Source organism: Meleagris gallopavo, chromosome 6 (genome assembly GCF_000146605.3).
Source record: "Meleagris gallopavo isolate NT-WF06-2002-E0010 breed Aviagen turkey brand Nicholas breeding stock chromosome 6, Turkey_5.1, whole genome shotgun sequence".
Lineage (NCBI taxonomy): Eukaryota > Metazoa > Chordata > Aves > Galliformes > Phasianidae > Meleagris > Meleagris gallopavo.
The window spans coordinates 45424376-45440982 of NC_015016.2; the positions used below are offsets into that span (position 1 = coordinate 45424376).

At 43.0% G+C, this 16607-nt stretch overlaps 1 protein-coding gene across 1 annotated transcript in view; it reads right to left on the reverse strand.

Moving 5' to 3' along the window:
* The window catches only part of EEPD1 (endonuclease/exonuclease/phosphatase family domain containing 1), a 60588-nt gene that overhangs the window by 25611 nt on the left and 18370 nt on the right, over window positions 1–16607 (reverse strand). The window lies entirely within an intron of this gene.

The following is a 16607-nucleotide window of genomic DNA, read 5'->3' on the forward strand; positions in this document are numbered from 1 at the left end:
AGATTGGTTATTTGTACGTGTCCCCATTTACAGCAAAAGCCCCATCTTGCCCAGACTAAGGAATTTCAGGAAGAGCTTGTTGCATCCCCACCAAGCTGAAGCGCCTCTAGGATGGAGAGGAACCTGAAAGCTGATGAATCTCTACAGATGTTCAGACCATTACAAGTCACATCTAACTAAAATCAAGAGCATGCCTGGGGCAGGGCCTAGTGTCAATTCCCCATTCTTTTTAAGTCATTGCATTCTACGCTGAACTCATCCTCCAGTTTCTTCCAGTACAAAACAACGGTGATTTTTCCACAGATGGAGCCCAACAGATGCACAATTTAGGTAACAACTTCCCTTAATGACCCTACCCAGTCTCAAAAACACTTGCTCAGTATATTACCCTTGCAGTCCCAAGGAAAACTTCCTTTATTCAGGGTTACACAAAGCTTTGTGTTGCAGTGGAAGAGTCAAATTATGCATATAAATATTGTTTAAATTACTCTCATGACTCTAGGCAGTCACAGCAAAGAGCCACGACAGTAAAAAGCTCACATTCAATAAAGGGTGCAGAGCTGTTGCAGCAGTCTGCCAAAGGACATAATCTGCCACACACGACTACAAGAAGTTTTATCAGGCTTTCTGAACCTCAGAGCAATGTTGCATAATTCTGGAAAATCCACCAATGTCCTACACATTAATTATGTATGTCCATCCTATAACAGCAGCCAGCAAAACTTTAGTTATGCCCTTCTATTGTACTACAATGCTTTGCGTTACAAGTATTCACAGCCTGAAACGCTCCACGCAAATGTCTTTTCACTTTAATGTATTTCCAGTTTTCAGACCTCTTCAAAAGCATCACAAAAAGCCTACATCCAGAGAATTATAAAATAGCCCCAGACCATCAATTTCCAGCCTCTAGAGCCTATTAGTACCAAGACGAAGAAGACTGGAGATGGTTCAGAAATGGCTGTGGATGCCCCATCCCTGGAGGTGCTCAAGGCCAGGTTGGATGGGACCTTGGGCAGCCTGGTCTAGTATTAAATGGGGATGCTGGCAGCCCTGGATGTGGCAGGGGGGTTGGAACTTGATGATCCTCAAGGTCCCTTCCAACCCAAGCCATTCTGTGATTCTATGATTCTATGAAAAGGGAGATAATCAGGAAGAAAAAGTATTCCAGTGAAGTACAGAAGCAATGAGAGACTGCATTTAAAAATACTGTAAGGATGTGCATTGCCTTGAACTTTGGAAGGAATCTTGGCCGATACATCATGGATATCACTATTCTCCAAATAACATAGGTGGTATTGATATGGCCATGATCAAGGCCTGCCTCTGAATTCGGGGCTCACCTCTTAGCGTTGGGTGCCCAGCCTCTGGTGCAGTACGTTTTGGAGAAGCACAGGAAGGGCCAGAGGGAGAAAGTCTAGCATGCACGTGTGGAGAATTCAGAGTGCTGACAGCCAGTGGGAGTTCTACAAAGACTGCTTCACGTCCATGTGTACACAGTGAAAGCTAGCAATTTGCCACCCCCTTTCAAAAGCTGTACAACGGCTTTGTAATTACGCAAATTACTTTTTTATTTTCTTTTTGAAGGCGGTCCTTGCCTGACACTTTGAACATTAAAGGTAAAATTCATCAACTGATGCTGTTGATGCCTCTAACAATTTACCGATCTGTTTCACAAACATTAATTGTGGACTACCTGACACTCAACAGCTGCACAAGAATGACAAAGTAGACAGTCAAAATACAAGTATGCAAGTAGAGATACACATCTCATTGCACAGTTCTACCCTCCCATTTACAGCCAAAAAGTTCTACAGAAATTCCTGAAACCAGTGTGTTTTTATTTAAAACAATTTACACCAAGTTACAGAAAAACAAGTAATAAAGTAAGAAGCATGAATCCATTTCACTTTATCTCATCATATTTACAAGGATGCTGTCTTGCTTGGAGGTGAAGAGCTCCTCTCTAAACATTCACGTCCTGCAGAGATGCAGCAAAAGTGAATTCTAAGCTGTTGCAAGATTTGCAACAACAGTTTTGATGGCTCGTGTTTGACTCTCACTAAGAAAGGACTTTCCTCTACTGTTCTAAACTTATAGAGATCAATGTTTTTAAGTATCTTATGAAATCTCCTTGTTGTTTTCCACTCAGTTGACATATACCCTTCATATATCACATAAGAAGCTTCTTTCCTTGGAATACTGTCACTGAACCACTGCCTGGAAAATTGTGCTTGATAGCCAATTATTTACTGCTATCTCTTACAACAACTCCAAGTAATGTTTCTAGGTGCTGCTTTCTGCAAGGTCAGCTTAGACAAGCAGCTTCTTCTAAAGATGCTGCACTGGGGGTTTCATGCTTTGAGAAAAAAATAAAATAAAAATCAAGCTGTTTGTTGAGGCACTCTAGCAATCCCACAATACTGGAAGCAGCACATACCCACACGTGCTGTTTGCAGCTTACATGTCTGTTGAGGATTTCAGAGCAGAAGGGAACATTGCTGCTTGGCAACTGGGAGACAGTTCTGATGTAGCAGAAAGGCAAAATCAGTTACTAGAAGATTACACCGCTTCCAAGCTCTTGCTGTCTGTTCAATGCTGCCTTTATGTGCTCTGTTTACATACCCTGTGGTCTTTTATTTCATCCTCAACTGCAGTATGTGAACACTAACTCAGGAGAAAAGCTGGAGAAAAATGAGTTCTCTAAAAAAAACCCTTTTGTTTACCAGAGCACCTGCTCTAATCCACCAGCTTTCAACTACGCTAGTACTAGATCCACACTGCAAGCAACTGTACTGACATGACGAAAGCAGCCCTGGCTGTATCTGAAACTATTCTAAAAGTACTTACTGACTCAATTGCTCTGTGATCTGTTCAAACAAAACTACTGAAATTTAATATCCTTGCACCTTCACAATACTCAAAATACTTGAAAGCATGGAGTAATCAGAACGAAGAACTTTCCTACAGCAGTAAAAATACACAAACTTGATGTGCTGTCAAGGAAAAACACATGACTTTTTCTTTTTTTGGCTGAGGGTGATGCATGGCATTCCCTCTCTAAGGGAATTCCTTTGAGTTTCCAGAAGATTAGTCATGGTGCTGAGTGAATGCCTATAGCTACACAACATTTCTGCTCCTCTGGGCAGTGCTGCAATCCCTTCCTGGAAGTATTCTGGTTATTAAGAAGTACGACTGGGCTCCTCTCTTGAATCCCATCTACCCTCTGCAGGAATAATTAAAGCTTTTTCCACTACCACAGACTTGCTGATACATTCCTTGCTGGCTGGGGCATTCCTGCTCACCACAAGCCATCATCACATATCTGCACTGCACTTCACTTCCTTGCTTGAGTTGCCACTGCACACAAGCTGCCTTTGCTCTTGCAAAAGGGAAAGTCAGGGCCTTCCTAAGGACCACCCTCTGGCTCTGCTGACTGCCTCCTGGTTGTGGGTCCCTTACAGTACACAGTGCAGGGCAAGTAATGAGCTTCTGTGGGCCTTTCTACTTTCAACAGCAGCCTGTATACCGAGCTGGGTTTCTCATCTGTCAGCAGTATGAACCGAGAAGCAATCTCACTTCATTTTGCAAGGTTATAAATCTTTGCTCAGGGCCTGAGGTTTTCCAAAAACTCCATGCTTTGTATTAGCCCTGAATAAAGTTAACAACATCAAAAAAAGCTATTTAACTTCTCTTTGTTTTCTGGACCCTTCCTCTGAGAATGGCTGTATCAAATCCTATTTCATCTAGAATCATAGAATGGCCTGGGTCGAAAAGCACCACAAAGATCATGTAGTTTCAACCCTCACAGACATTATTACAAATAGCCTATGCAAAAACTACTCATCCACAAACAATTATTTTAAGCATTAATAAATCATTCTTTCCTTCCTCCCTTCCACTCTATAAACTTCTTCCATTTGCTCTTAAGATCCCCTAACCATTTCTTGGCCCACGGTGAAGTTTTATGGTAGATTTACACATCCCTGAATAGATCTTTTAAACATCCAGAAGAGCTGCTCACAGCTGAAGTCTTTGATGATAGCCTCATGCGGGGATTAATGCAAACAATTAGAACAATGCTCTCCCCAGATCATAGAATTGTGTGAGCTGGAAGGAACCCTTCAAGGTCATCTATTCCAACTCCTCTGCAATGAACAGGGACACCTACAGCTACATCAGGTCGCTCAGAGCTCCATCCAGTGTTTCCAGGATGGGGCTTCCACCCCATCTCAGTCAACGTGCTCCAAGTGCTTCACTGCCCTCACTGTAAAAAATGATGTGCATAAGAGTCAAAAAACAACACTGGAAAAGCATGACTCAGCTACGCTAACAGTCCTGGATATCTTGGGGAAACCAACTACTGAGGCTCTCACCCCAAGGGTGATCATGGCAATGGGTTATGGAAGCGGCTCTTGCAACTACGTGCTTACTGTGGTGTTTGGGAAATGGAGGCACAGCCCACTGCAGCCAGGGCAATGTTAAGGACCGTGATTAACTGCTTTTTTAATTGTTTTAAATACGGCCAGAAGCTGAGTAACCGAGCATGTGCTTCTTTGGCTTCTTTCATGCAGGGTGGAGAAAGCGAGCAGCCAAAAAGTGACACACAGAGAAAAACCAAGACCATGCTTCTCAGGCCAGGGCTTTGGGCAGCCGCAGACCCCCAGAAGCAGCAAGACCAACATCCAGCACCAGGAGATGCCTCAGGGCACACAGATGAGCACCAGCTCCAGCTCTGGCCCTGGGCAGCAAGCTGTGCTGCTGCCTGGTGCTGACCACAGTGACCTGGCAGGCAATGAGCTTAGCATCATGCTTCCAGCTGTGGTGACAAAGAGGCCACATTAATGCACACATCACGAAGAACCCTCTCACATTTTTGCTGGCGTGTTCAGTTTGCAAACTTCTCTTTTCCCCCACAAGTTGCAACAACTTAAAGGAAAAAAAAAAAAGCCAACAGTAACAAGAAAAATAGACAAAACAATAAAAGCAGACTTAATGACTTTCATCCTCCATCTACACATATGAATTCTGACAGGGAAATAAAATCGGTTTCTCCTTTTCCACTAAAACATCTGTGTCTTCTCAATCACTCCTTAAATGGGGAAAAACCCTGCCTGCTGCCAGGTCAAGCATCTGCTGGGAGCTACCAGAGAGCTTGTGGAGAAAGCTTGACAGCCTTGGATGGAGGCACCATACCATAATGCCAGGTAATGACACAATGAAACACCATGGAAGGGTCCTCAGGAAAAAAATGCATCTGCAGTAAGCAGAAAGCTGGGTAAAACCTGGGAGCCACGTTTTCTTTTATATTTATATAAAAGAAAAATGTACATATATATAGATATATAGATATAAACATATACACACACACATATCTATTTAGGGGAGCTCTCCTGCAGTTTCCTGTCTTGGATGAAAGCAGCTGTTCCTCGATGTCTAGACACCACTGATCTGCCTTCACACAGGTTTAAAAACAAAAAGCACATCAAGGCTCTGCAGCTGGGAACGGAACCAGGAGTAAATGGAAGGAACAGAGAAGTTGAAATCCATCAGGCAAATTCCCGGCATAATGCCAGGCGGACAAAAGCTGCTCCCTCGATGTTTGCATTCATGGATCCTATTACATTATGTGAGTGGCTGGAGTATTTGTTATGGAGAGAAAGGAAGCAGTAATGGAACTAAAAGGGGGAAAACATGAATTATGGATGCTCAGCATCAGAGGGCAAATTGGCAGCATTATCCAAGCTAACAGACTGTAGGCAACTGAAGTAGTTTACTACCTTTTTTTCCCCCCATTTCAGTGATTCCTATAGTGCTCTCTTAATTTTCTCTTGCATGCAGATCTCTCCTCGCCATGCTCTTTCTGACACCTCCAGAGGTGGGGCCATCGTTTTGCAGGACCGATGGCCTTTATACTAAAGGTCTGATTTATGCTTAACTAATGCTCTGGCCTCAGCACTGCTACGCTGTTGCAATAGCGGAACAATGATTCATAAACCCTGGTCTGCAGATATTCCCAAAGCATGACTGCACGACAGAAAGTAAAGCTGCAAGAACACCAAACTTCTCCCTAGCACCCTGGGAGGCAGTAAGGCATGGCCATGAAATAACCCAAACCACAACCAACACTGGCTGAGGTTGGCAGGGAGCTCTGGAGTCAACCTGCCCAAGCAGGGACACCCGCAGCAGGGTGCTCAGGTTCACGTCCACGTAGCTTTTGGTGATCTTCAAGGAGGGGACCCAGCAGCCTCTGTGTAGCCTGGGCTAGTGCTCTGGCACTTGCACAGCAAAGAAGTGCTTCCTCATGCTTAGATGGAAGCTTCCTGGTGTTTAGATGGAAAATTGAGATCTGTTCATTTATTTTACATCCTCTCAGGATCAGCCATTCCAAGCTTTCTCCAAAGGGACAAAATCTGGGCTGCTACAGACGATTCTTATGTCAGTAAGGAGAGTAGAGCTGGATCCATTAACACCAGGCAGGATGATCCAAACCAATGCAGAAGAGCTTGTGCTCCATTTTATAATGTTGCTGTTCCTGGTGATAACAAATCAGTGGCAGAAAATACATTACTACTCTGCAATGTGCTGCTACAATAAAGATGAGATTTACAGCAAAATTAAGAAGGGAGCTGCACAAAACTCCCAGATTCTCTGTGACTCTAAAGATACTAATTTCCATTAGAACACAATTCCTTCTCTTGTCCAGAAAAGGTACCTGCAGAGTAGTGAGACACTGATGTTCAGCACAGCCCTCCTGTAAATTCTGGAGCTTTCTACTGTAGAGGGGACTAAGAGCAGCAGAGAAGCGTCCTCTTTACATTCTCCCCCAGGTATGGGATCATCTCACAGACATTACTCTTTTCAAGAAAGAGAGAAGGAGAATGGCTATCATCTATTAATTTCCTCCTGTGAAAAATCTCCCTTTCTGAAGATTCCCTCAAGCTTTTAAACTAGAGGAAGTCATAGGAGAATCCTTTCGGGTGCACGCATAATTATTCAACTTTTGCTCATTATGTTCACACATTTGTTATCCTATCTCAGTTCAGGGTTCTGAAAGCATCAGCCCAGAATGCACGGCGCTTTCCGGAAACGCTTTGCTGAGTTGGATGCCATCCCACAGACTTTTCTTCTGCTGTCGACTTACCCTTTCCTGTTCTTCTCTAACTGTGTCTCTGCAAGCTGGTGCAATGCCAAGGCAGTGGCAGCAGTTATAAAAGTAAGTGTTGTGGAAGGCTTCCAAGGTCCTCGGAAGGAATGTTGGTTCTTAAGGGCTGAGATACATTGCATTTGACTGAACAGAAGCAAAACCGATTCCTGAGATGCAAAGGTTAATTGGACAAATGGCTCAAAAGGATCACTCTGTTCTAACTCATTATTTGTTGATTTTTTTTTTTTATTTAAAAAGAGATTTTTAAATCGATTACACAGCTGAAAATAATCCTCAAATTCCCAAGTGCATGACATCAAACCACAGAAGGCCTGAGACTGCCAGTAATACAATGATTGTAGAGGAGTAGCCCAGTAAATAAAAAGCAGGCAAATCAAATACATGTATTAAATTATACAGAATTTAGCAACCTTGTCTTCATGTATCTTCTAACAGGAATCAGGTGCAGACACGGGTAACACAGCTTAACTTCCAAAATCATTCATAACTCGGGGTGGGCAACACAGAAGGCTTTTCCATCACCACTTCCACCTACTCCTTCACGCATTATTCCTGTGCCAAGGCCTTGACTACACCATAGTTCAGGCAGCACAAGAGAACACTACTGTAAGTTAGAAAAGCAATCTGATGACAGTCATATTTACTCAGAAAAAATATACAAGTTGTTTCAAATCACCTGTGACAGAGAGCAAACAACAAAAAAACCCAACATACTAAGAAAAGGGAGAGAGAGTGGCTTTTCATTTCATTTGTAGTGTGGTGAAATGCATTCTCCCTCTTCCATATCACATTTCTTATAATATTCAGCTAAGAAAATTACATCACCCTTCAAACTGATTTGTCTTGTATCCAACAGACTTCAAATTATGGAAAATGCTCTATATAATGTTCACAGTTTCAGGATAATTTCTGCTGTTTTTTTAATTTTCAAAGCAAGTCTGCTTCCTCAGAATCCTGCAGGAAGACAGCAGCTTACAAAGAGCGTTGTGTTTGCAGCAACACTGATTTCCTCTGAGTCATTCAAACTGGACATGGGCAAGTTACTTAACTTGCACTGAATTATTCAAATCTGTCCAACAATGGAGGAGACCAAGATTTAAGAGAAAAAGTAGAAGCCCATAAAATCAAAAGTGACTTAGAGCTTCCAAATATAGGCATTACCTGATAATGTAAGTGGTGTCTGGCATTTGGCTCTTTTTCCGGCTCTTCTGAATCATTCCCTGTCTGGTAGAGCCTCCTTGTTCCAGAAATGACACCTTTTCCAGCTCAATTCTGCTGGAAAAACTGACTAGTCCTTAATTAAATCACATGAGCATGTTTGGGAGCGAGCAGAATGCTACACTATCATCCTGCCACACAGAACAAAGCTACGGATAAAACTCTGGGGGGCTGGGATGCAAAGCAATTAACAGGCACTGTATTTGAAGAATTTACTTTTGTGTCCCTGCAAAACAGAGTTAAACTTGGGAATCAATAAAATGTGACGTAAGATACATTATATATGTTAAAGCTCCTACTGTCTCCTTACACATGCTCAGAAACTTAATGCAATATTACCTTGTCATACATGCATATACTCATCCAAGAGATGTTTGCCATTTAAAAACCTTACTGGAAGCCAGGTCACCCTGCTAAATGTGTCCCAGTGCAAGGCTGTAGTTTGGTGGTACATAACTAAGACTCAGTTGGTGGCATCTGAGTGCCAGTAAAGTTTAGTCTGGCATTATATGAAGAGTGTTGAAGCTTCCTGGTTGAATCTGAATATGGAACTTCGAAGTCTTTTATAATATACTCTTAACAAAGAGATTAACCCTCGAAAGTTGGCACACACTGGTAGAGTTCCAGAGTTGTGAGTTTCATATGAGCATTTTATTGAGAAGTCTGTGTGCCAAAGAAGAATTGGGTAAGGAGTGGAAAGGCTGAACATCAGGGATTAGAACAGGAGAATGTATGCAAGAGTTGCTGGGAAATAGCTGAGGGAGGCACTGTGAGGAGGGGAGAGAAGCACTAGTGAAATCAAGAACAGTGCTTTGGTCAAGAACACTTTCCTTGGTACTTTCACCAGCCTTTTCACCAGCAGCTTTTGCTGTCTTAGAAATTCAAAGATATTTCCAGAAAAATGATAAAATAAAGTGTGCCATTATGATAAGTAGAGAATAAAGAAAGAAAGAAAAAAAAACCCCATACACAACAGAAGACAGAACATATGTCTTAAGGACTTCCCAATGCATGGCTAAAAGCCAGTGGAACTGAGTTCACAGAGCAGAGCTCAGGGAGCTGATGACACAAGTTTCACTGACATAAACAGTAACAAGGTACTCCTATATATACATGTATGTATGTATGTATGTATGTATGTAGATTTGAACATACTTACTACAAGATTATCATGGCACTGTACTATTACCAGCACCCAGCAGATATTTAAAGCAGAAAATAAGTCCACAGTCCTGACCAGCAAGGTCTCATCCACAGCTCACATCAGGCATGACTAAGACAGATAACTGTGAATCTGATTCATAAAAGCTCAAATCTGCCTCCAAAGCCCAGGCTAACACAGCCAAGAGCACAAAACTCAACACATCTGCATGCACAAACGCAGCCCTCGTGAGCTGCATGTACCTCCTCCACGTTTATCCACCTCAGTCAGCATCGTACCTGCCATGTGTGTGCCAAAGGATAGAGAAAAGCTTCGTCAAAGTGACCAAAACCTTGCCACCACTGGCAAATAAGTAGTTTTCAGTATAGATCTACCAATTCACCTGACAAAACAATGCTGTTGTAGTCTTATCCTGTCAAAGCCCCCAGTGCAGGCCTACCCTTATAATGCAATATTTCCACTTTGGTGGGCTTAACGTGTCAGTCAGCACATCTATCCACGGCACAACAGACACAGATGGTGGCAGGATTGACTGCTAACAACTGGTTTGTTCTCATTATAGTATCTAGGCCATATGGTGGAAAAAGTACGTGATAGACAAGGCTTCCTCAAAACTGACACTTGGCCAGTCCGCTTTGCTTTAAAAAAATAATATGAAACCAGAGTAATTTGGTACCCAAGCTTTGAAGCCGTGTGAAGTAGCATGCATCCACCAAAAACCGAGGTCAACTAACATTTCCAAATGTGAGGAAATTGAGAACTGTGAAAAGAAGCAGGCCAGAGGGAGTAAAGGCAGAAAACCCAAGTCTTGCACAGGTGGTACTCCTCCATTCTGCAGGCAGCCAAGCCTGTCACTTTCAGGCACACCACCAAAGCCAACCAAATTAGACAACTCACAAATGGAGCCGACATCAAATCATAAGGAATTTTGCTCCCACAGATCCTACACACTTAGGTGACCAGAAATGCTAAGATTTGTGTTCAGAAAAAATCTATCCGTCATTACTGAGGTTGCATCTGTAGAAAGTACAAATCAGGTAAGAAAAGCATCTGTTACAAAAGGGTGAGAAGTTAAAAGACAAGAATTAAATACAAAATATCCTAACAGCTTTATATTGCAACAGAACAGGGAATGGAGCCTATAGGCATTTAAAGTCTCATTTACAGGCTCACCCAAATAGCAAACCAGACAGCCTATCAGTCCAGTAGTTTCCCCTACAGTAATGACTTTGAAGAGCGTTAGGGGCTACACACAGCTCATGCTTCAGGTTAGCCAAAAGCCACAACCTCGCATAGCCTTTGCTCTGAGTATCTTAGGGACGTGGAAAGGTTTTCATTAAAACCTCCAGGGGATGCTTCACATATCTGTAACTCTAATCCAGGAGATAATGTCATCCTTTGCTGGTTCTCAAAGTCAGGATAACTGGCAGACTCCACACTCTCACAGACAACTGCTGTCTTCCAAGCAGCATCTGCTCAGATTGCTGGCATGATTTTCCAGAACAGCTACACTAAGAAGGGACAGACTGCTCAAAATGAAAGCATGCAAAAAGTGGATAGCAGAACAAGCTATGGCCTATTTCACATAGTACTACCATTCACTCTCTACTGCTGCTCAGAAAAATCCTAGAAATTAAGTGTGGTAAAGAGAAGAATCCTCCAGCAACCAAGTCCTGAATGTCTGTCTCCACAAGTAGCAGAGAATCAAAATTAAGAAACACTGGTCAGAAAGGATCTGCTGAAGCAACAACTCCCTCAGCATCGTGACTATCACAGGGAACTATCATAATCTCAGCTGTGGCTTCACCCAGCTGCATCCTGAGAACCTCCAAAAACATAAGACACCATGTGCCTCAACATAACCTCTCCAAGTGTTGCACCAGCCTCTGAGTAAGGAAGCCAGCTGCCCACTTGTATTAAAGCAAGGGTTCATTTCACGCACAGTGCTAGGCCATGTGCTTCTTGTAGGACTTCGTAAGGTTTCTGTTGGTCCACTCCTCTTTCTCCAAGACCTGGATTGAAGGGTTACCATCTGCCACTACAGCCACTCCCTTAGATTACACACCGTTACAGAGCATAACACTGCATTACCCATTATAAAAGAAAATAACCCTGTGCAGCAAATGCACACTGCAAAAACAGTCTTTATTGGCACAGGAATAGCTTCATCTGACTAAACAGGTGAGTTAAATAATGTATTCCTCTCTCTCCCCTGCTACAATTCTTCAGATTCTTCAAAGGTCAGAGATACTTAGCAAAGAAGACAAGAAGATTCTGCACTCCCCTCTCCGCTATCTCACTGTCTGTATTACCATCTCACCTGATGCCTCCCAAGCTTCCTAGGTTGGGAGCTGCTGTCTAGATCAAAGCTGCTCTCTGTGGAGGATTATGTAGCCTTGTAAAACTTTCCATCGACAAATACTAGAGAAGGGATGTCTCAGCCTCCACAAAATTATAGTCCCACCACACCTTAGGAATGTGGGGGTGCCTAAGCCTTTATTTGAGCTTCTCCTGAGCTGCTAAGCAGCACGCTGTTTTCTGGCATGGACTTATTAATGTGCCGTGTTAAAAATTCCCTGGAAAGAACAGAGCTGACAGCGTTTCCCTTGTTCTAATATGTACTTAGAAAATAGCACAGCTGAATTACTTTACATTCACTTATCACAGTAATCTTTTTGTTCTGTTATCTCATGCTTTGAAATAAAGAACCTTGTGAGAAAGACCTGCTTCTTCTCCTGAAGGAAAACACAAAGTTTATCGCATGAAGGGTACCAGTGACATTTTTAAATTGTCAAATATTTGTATATGAAGTAACAATTTCCAAATAGCTTGTGTTGCTAGCAGAAATTGGTGATATTCTGAAAGCAGACTAACCGTCTTTCAGTCAGTGAGTGCAGAAAAGCCTGCGTACACTGAGACATACTAAATGCCTTCCTGCAGTTGAGGAAAGTGCACAAGAGCAAGGCAGCTCCGTTTCTTCTAAGTCAGAACAGTTGCAGTTCTCCACCAAAGCTCAACCAGCTTGCCATCAGTCTCCAGAGCCTTGAGGCAGAACAGCAGTGAAACTAGGAGTGCATGTGTTTCCAGAACAATTTATGCCAGTTCAAGGGCATCAGAAATGACTTCCCCACTTCTTTATGACAAATATAATCGTTGTATTTGTCACCATAATAAAAAAAGGCTGAGTGCTGTGGTGTCAATCTCCGAGCGATCCAATCTGATAAGCTATCGCACCGTGCAAAGAATCAAATGGCGTGGCTGGACCTTGTCAGAGGAGCAGAGCAGACTGCTAAATAACGTAACCTAACCACATAGCACTGCATGGCACCACATCCCCCATGCCAAAGCCACATCCACGCTCCTGGAAGAGCCGGTGGCATAGATTTAGGCCCCCACAGGGCAGCAGCACACGCAGGACCAGGCACAGGAGAATATCACAGAGTAGATTTGTCCCCATGCCACTTCCCTGCCCCGAGCAGCTTTCCTGCTGGAGTGCTTTTAAGTTGGAGCCTTCACATGCTATCACTGGTAGACTTCCAAGTGCATGACCAAAGGACCCCAGCAGATACAGGTGGGCAGCCAGGGCACAGCTCAACCTTCTCTTGTAACGGTAGATAAAATGCTTTAAGCAGTCACTGCTCCCATCCAGTAAGCTGTGTTCAGCAGTCATCTAAGCAAAGCCAATTTACATCACAGACAGGCAGCTCCCAGATTAACCTGGATCAGCTCCGGGCACTTAGAAAGAATAATAGACAGCTATGGGGAAGATCTCAGAAACACATTTCATAAGCAGTGCTGAGAATACGCTTGAAGCAGCAGAGAAGACACTCGTCCAGTGTTACATCAGAGATGGAGGTGGGACAGAACCATAGCCTTGTCCTCTTAGACCACTTCACTTTTCAACACATCCCTTAGAAATTTCACAATGCATGAAAGCATATACATTATGTAAGCACTAATCATACAGTGCGAATGACTCCCACTTCAGATTTAAGGAAAACCTTAATGCATTATTCAATACTTCAGCATTTACTCTTTGCTGTTCAGATCATGGATCCTATTTTTTTACCAGCCTTCCTGCTTATTTTTATCTTAAGTTCCAAAAAATATTTCCTAGCTATATTTTTCACTATAATTTGGGGATGTAAAGGCAGGCTATCAGGCAATTTGTGAAGCTGATGGAAGTAAGGGTAATTGAACAGAAGCTTAAAGCATTTTCAGCAATACTCAAAAATGGGGCACGTGGAATTGAAAAGTTGTAACTTCTGGGAGAAGAAAAATGGAACTAACCTTAAAACTCCTTGGAAGATCTAGCCACTAGCCATTGTTACTTTGCAGCATAAGTCCAGCAGAACCAAATTTATTTAACTGGACGGGTTTTGCTGACATTCAGCACACAGATGAGCAGTGCTGTGTTAGAAGCACAAGAAAGCACCAGGAAACATCATGGTTTTCCTAAGGCAGAAGTTTAAGGCTGCCTCTTTCTCAAAGTGTGTCAAATAAATCCCCAAACACTCAACAGCTACAGCTTAGTCTTAAAAGGTCATGCACTATTTAAAAGTAAAAAAAATTAAAATTAAAACCCAAAGCAGAGCACTGGAGGAATCACACAGGCTGTGAGGACTGCAGTGGGCATTCTGCTAAACATGTGATTCTTGTCATCTCCTTTGCGCTGCTCATGCTGCAAATGGCCAGTGCTTCAGGTGCTTTGCTGCCGAGTGGATGCAAGCTGCTGTGAACTCCAGGCAGAGCAGATTTGCTGAACTGAAGTAACCCTGCCGGCAAGGATCCAGCCAGACATTTTCAGGGTTACTAGGATTCATGCTTAAAAAAGAGGAACGCTGTCTCTCTAATAAAATAAAAACTGCCAAAGGCAGATGTCTCAGAATTCAGTCGGATATTACGTGGTTGGGATTGCATCGCACAGGATTTAATAAGGGGAAGTTCTCTTATCTCCCTTGGTTAGGCAAAAAAATATATATATATTTAAAAAACAGAAAAATACAAAATAGGTATTTTCAGCTTTAAGGAGAAATGAGGAAAATAGCTGCGACCATGCGGTCTTCATACTAGTTATTCCTCTTACTAAGAGAGGAAAATAAAGTGCCTGACATTATGCAAGTCTTGACAGTGTAAGAAAGGTTAATAGAGTTTACTGGACTTCTAATAGGGATAATTACAGCATTTCTACACAGCCCATATGCACCAAAAAGGTGATTTCATTTGTTTTCTTATTTATTCTGCCATTACTAAATTCAAGGCATTCTACTTCCAAACTCATTTTCACTGATGAGCCAATTACCAGTTCTCCTCACCATTTACTTTGATAAAGCAAAGCATTTTTGTGCAGTCAGGTAATATATATGAAGCTTCCGAAGCTTTACAACTGCGCAACATATTAATTCCTCCAATGGGATTGCTTTTGTTTTACAACGTTGGTGGCTGGGACATCCAATGAGGAAGAAAACCTTGATGTCTCACCCTGGGGCATCCCTCGAGCAGTATTTTGAGGGGTGCCTGTCCCCCCACCAGGCTGGATTCTCCTCCAGCATGATGCTAACAAGGCTTGGAATGTGGCGGTTGCAGCGATGCCCTGATATGGACTATGGGGAACCTGACATATCATGAGAAGAGAAAAAGGAAGAAGAAGATAGCAGGCCCAAGAAGATGATCCTTGGAGAATATGGCAGCTACTGTATCATACCTGGTTGTAGCCCCTTGGGTGCTCACAGGTTTTTCACTAGTTTAGACAATCTAAAAATTATTCAGGTGACAACTGCTATGGCCTACATATGAAATATATAAAAATCATCCCCTCCCCAAGGCCTCAAACCTCAAACACAGAAAAAGACCAGCCAAGTAGCAGAGCCTGTAGGAAAGAAAAAAAGGCAAAAATGCCAGCATTCATGAGCATTTCACTGAAAGAAAATGCCAAGGGCAAGACTGCAATTCGGCATCTTGCTCTGAATGAGGTCACCGTGAAGCAGCACCATCCTCTGGGAAAGAAGCTCAAGAAAAGAGCACACAGTGACACAGGAGAAGGAGGAGGACAGGAGTCCACTCTGGAAAGGAAGGCCATAAGAGAAAAGGCAGTTAGCATCCCCTCCTAACGAGAAGAAGAAATAACAACACATCACATGTAAGAGGCTCAAAATGCAATCACACCAACAGCAGCTTTCCCAGAAATGCAGAGTGTAAGAAAGAAGCAGAAAAATGAATTTTAAACTTACCTTCTGATCTTCAGAGAAGGGCAAGAACAGGTCAGCCACAAACTTTACTCTTAGGACTGACTGAAGCAGAGTTTAACAGTTGGAACAGACAGAGCACTATGTGGAAAATAGGATGACTGATGACTGGAGCACAACCTTCATGCAGGTCTATCTTCCCTGCAGAGGGCTAGGGGTCACAGTCCTCTTTCCTCACAGCCCCAAACAAGAGGAGGAAGAATCAGAGAATGGCTTGAGTTGGAAGAGACCTGAAAGCCAGTTCCAACCCCCTGCTGTAGGCCGAGCTGCCACCCATCAGATCAGGCTGCCTGGGCCCCATCCAACCTGGCCTTGCACATCTCCAGGGATGGGACACCAACAGCACCTCTGGGTAGCCTGTGCCACTGCCTCACCTCTCTCTGGGTAAAGAATTTCTTCTTTTTATCTAATCTAAACCTACCCTCTTTTAGTTTGAAACCTCTTGTCCTACCCCTGCCAAGTCTGGCCAACCACACAGGCCAAACATGCCAACAGCTACCAGCAAGTTGCACCTCCTGTTTACACAAAGACATCTGCACTATTTGGTACCAGGTACCGAATTATGGAAGATTAAATCAACTCAGGTCTTTTCCACCCTTATGAGAAGCAGTTATTCAGGTGCATATACAGCCCCAGTGGAATATTGCTTGGTCATAAAAAGCACTCAGACAAATCTAAGTTGCCCTGCAGTCTCTTGCAATGAGTAAGCAGGGGTGATGGCACCAATGCAATGGGAGTTTGTTAACAACATGAGGTCAGCCAATACTCAGTTGGGATCAACAATCCAGCAGAAAAATGCTGCTGTAAAGAGTTAGTC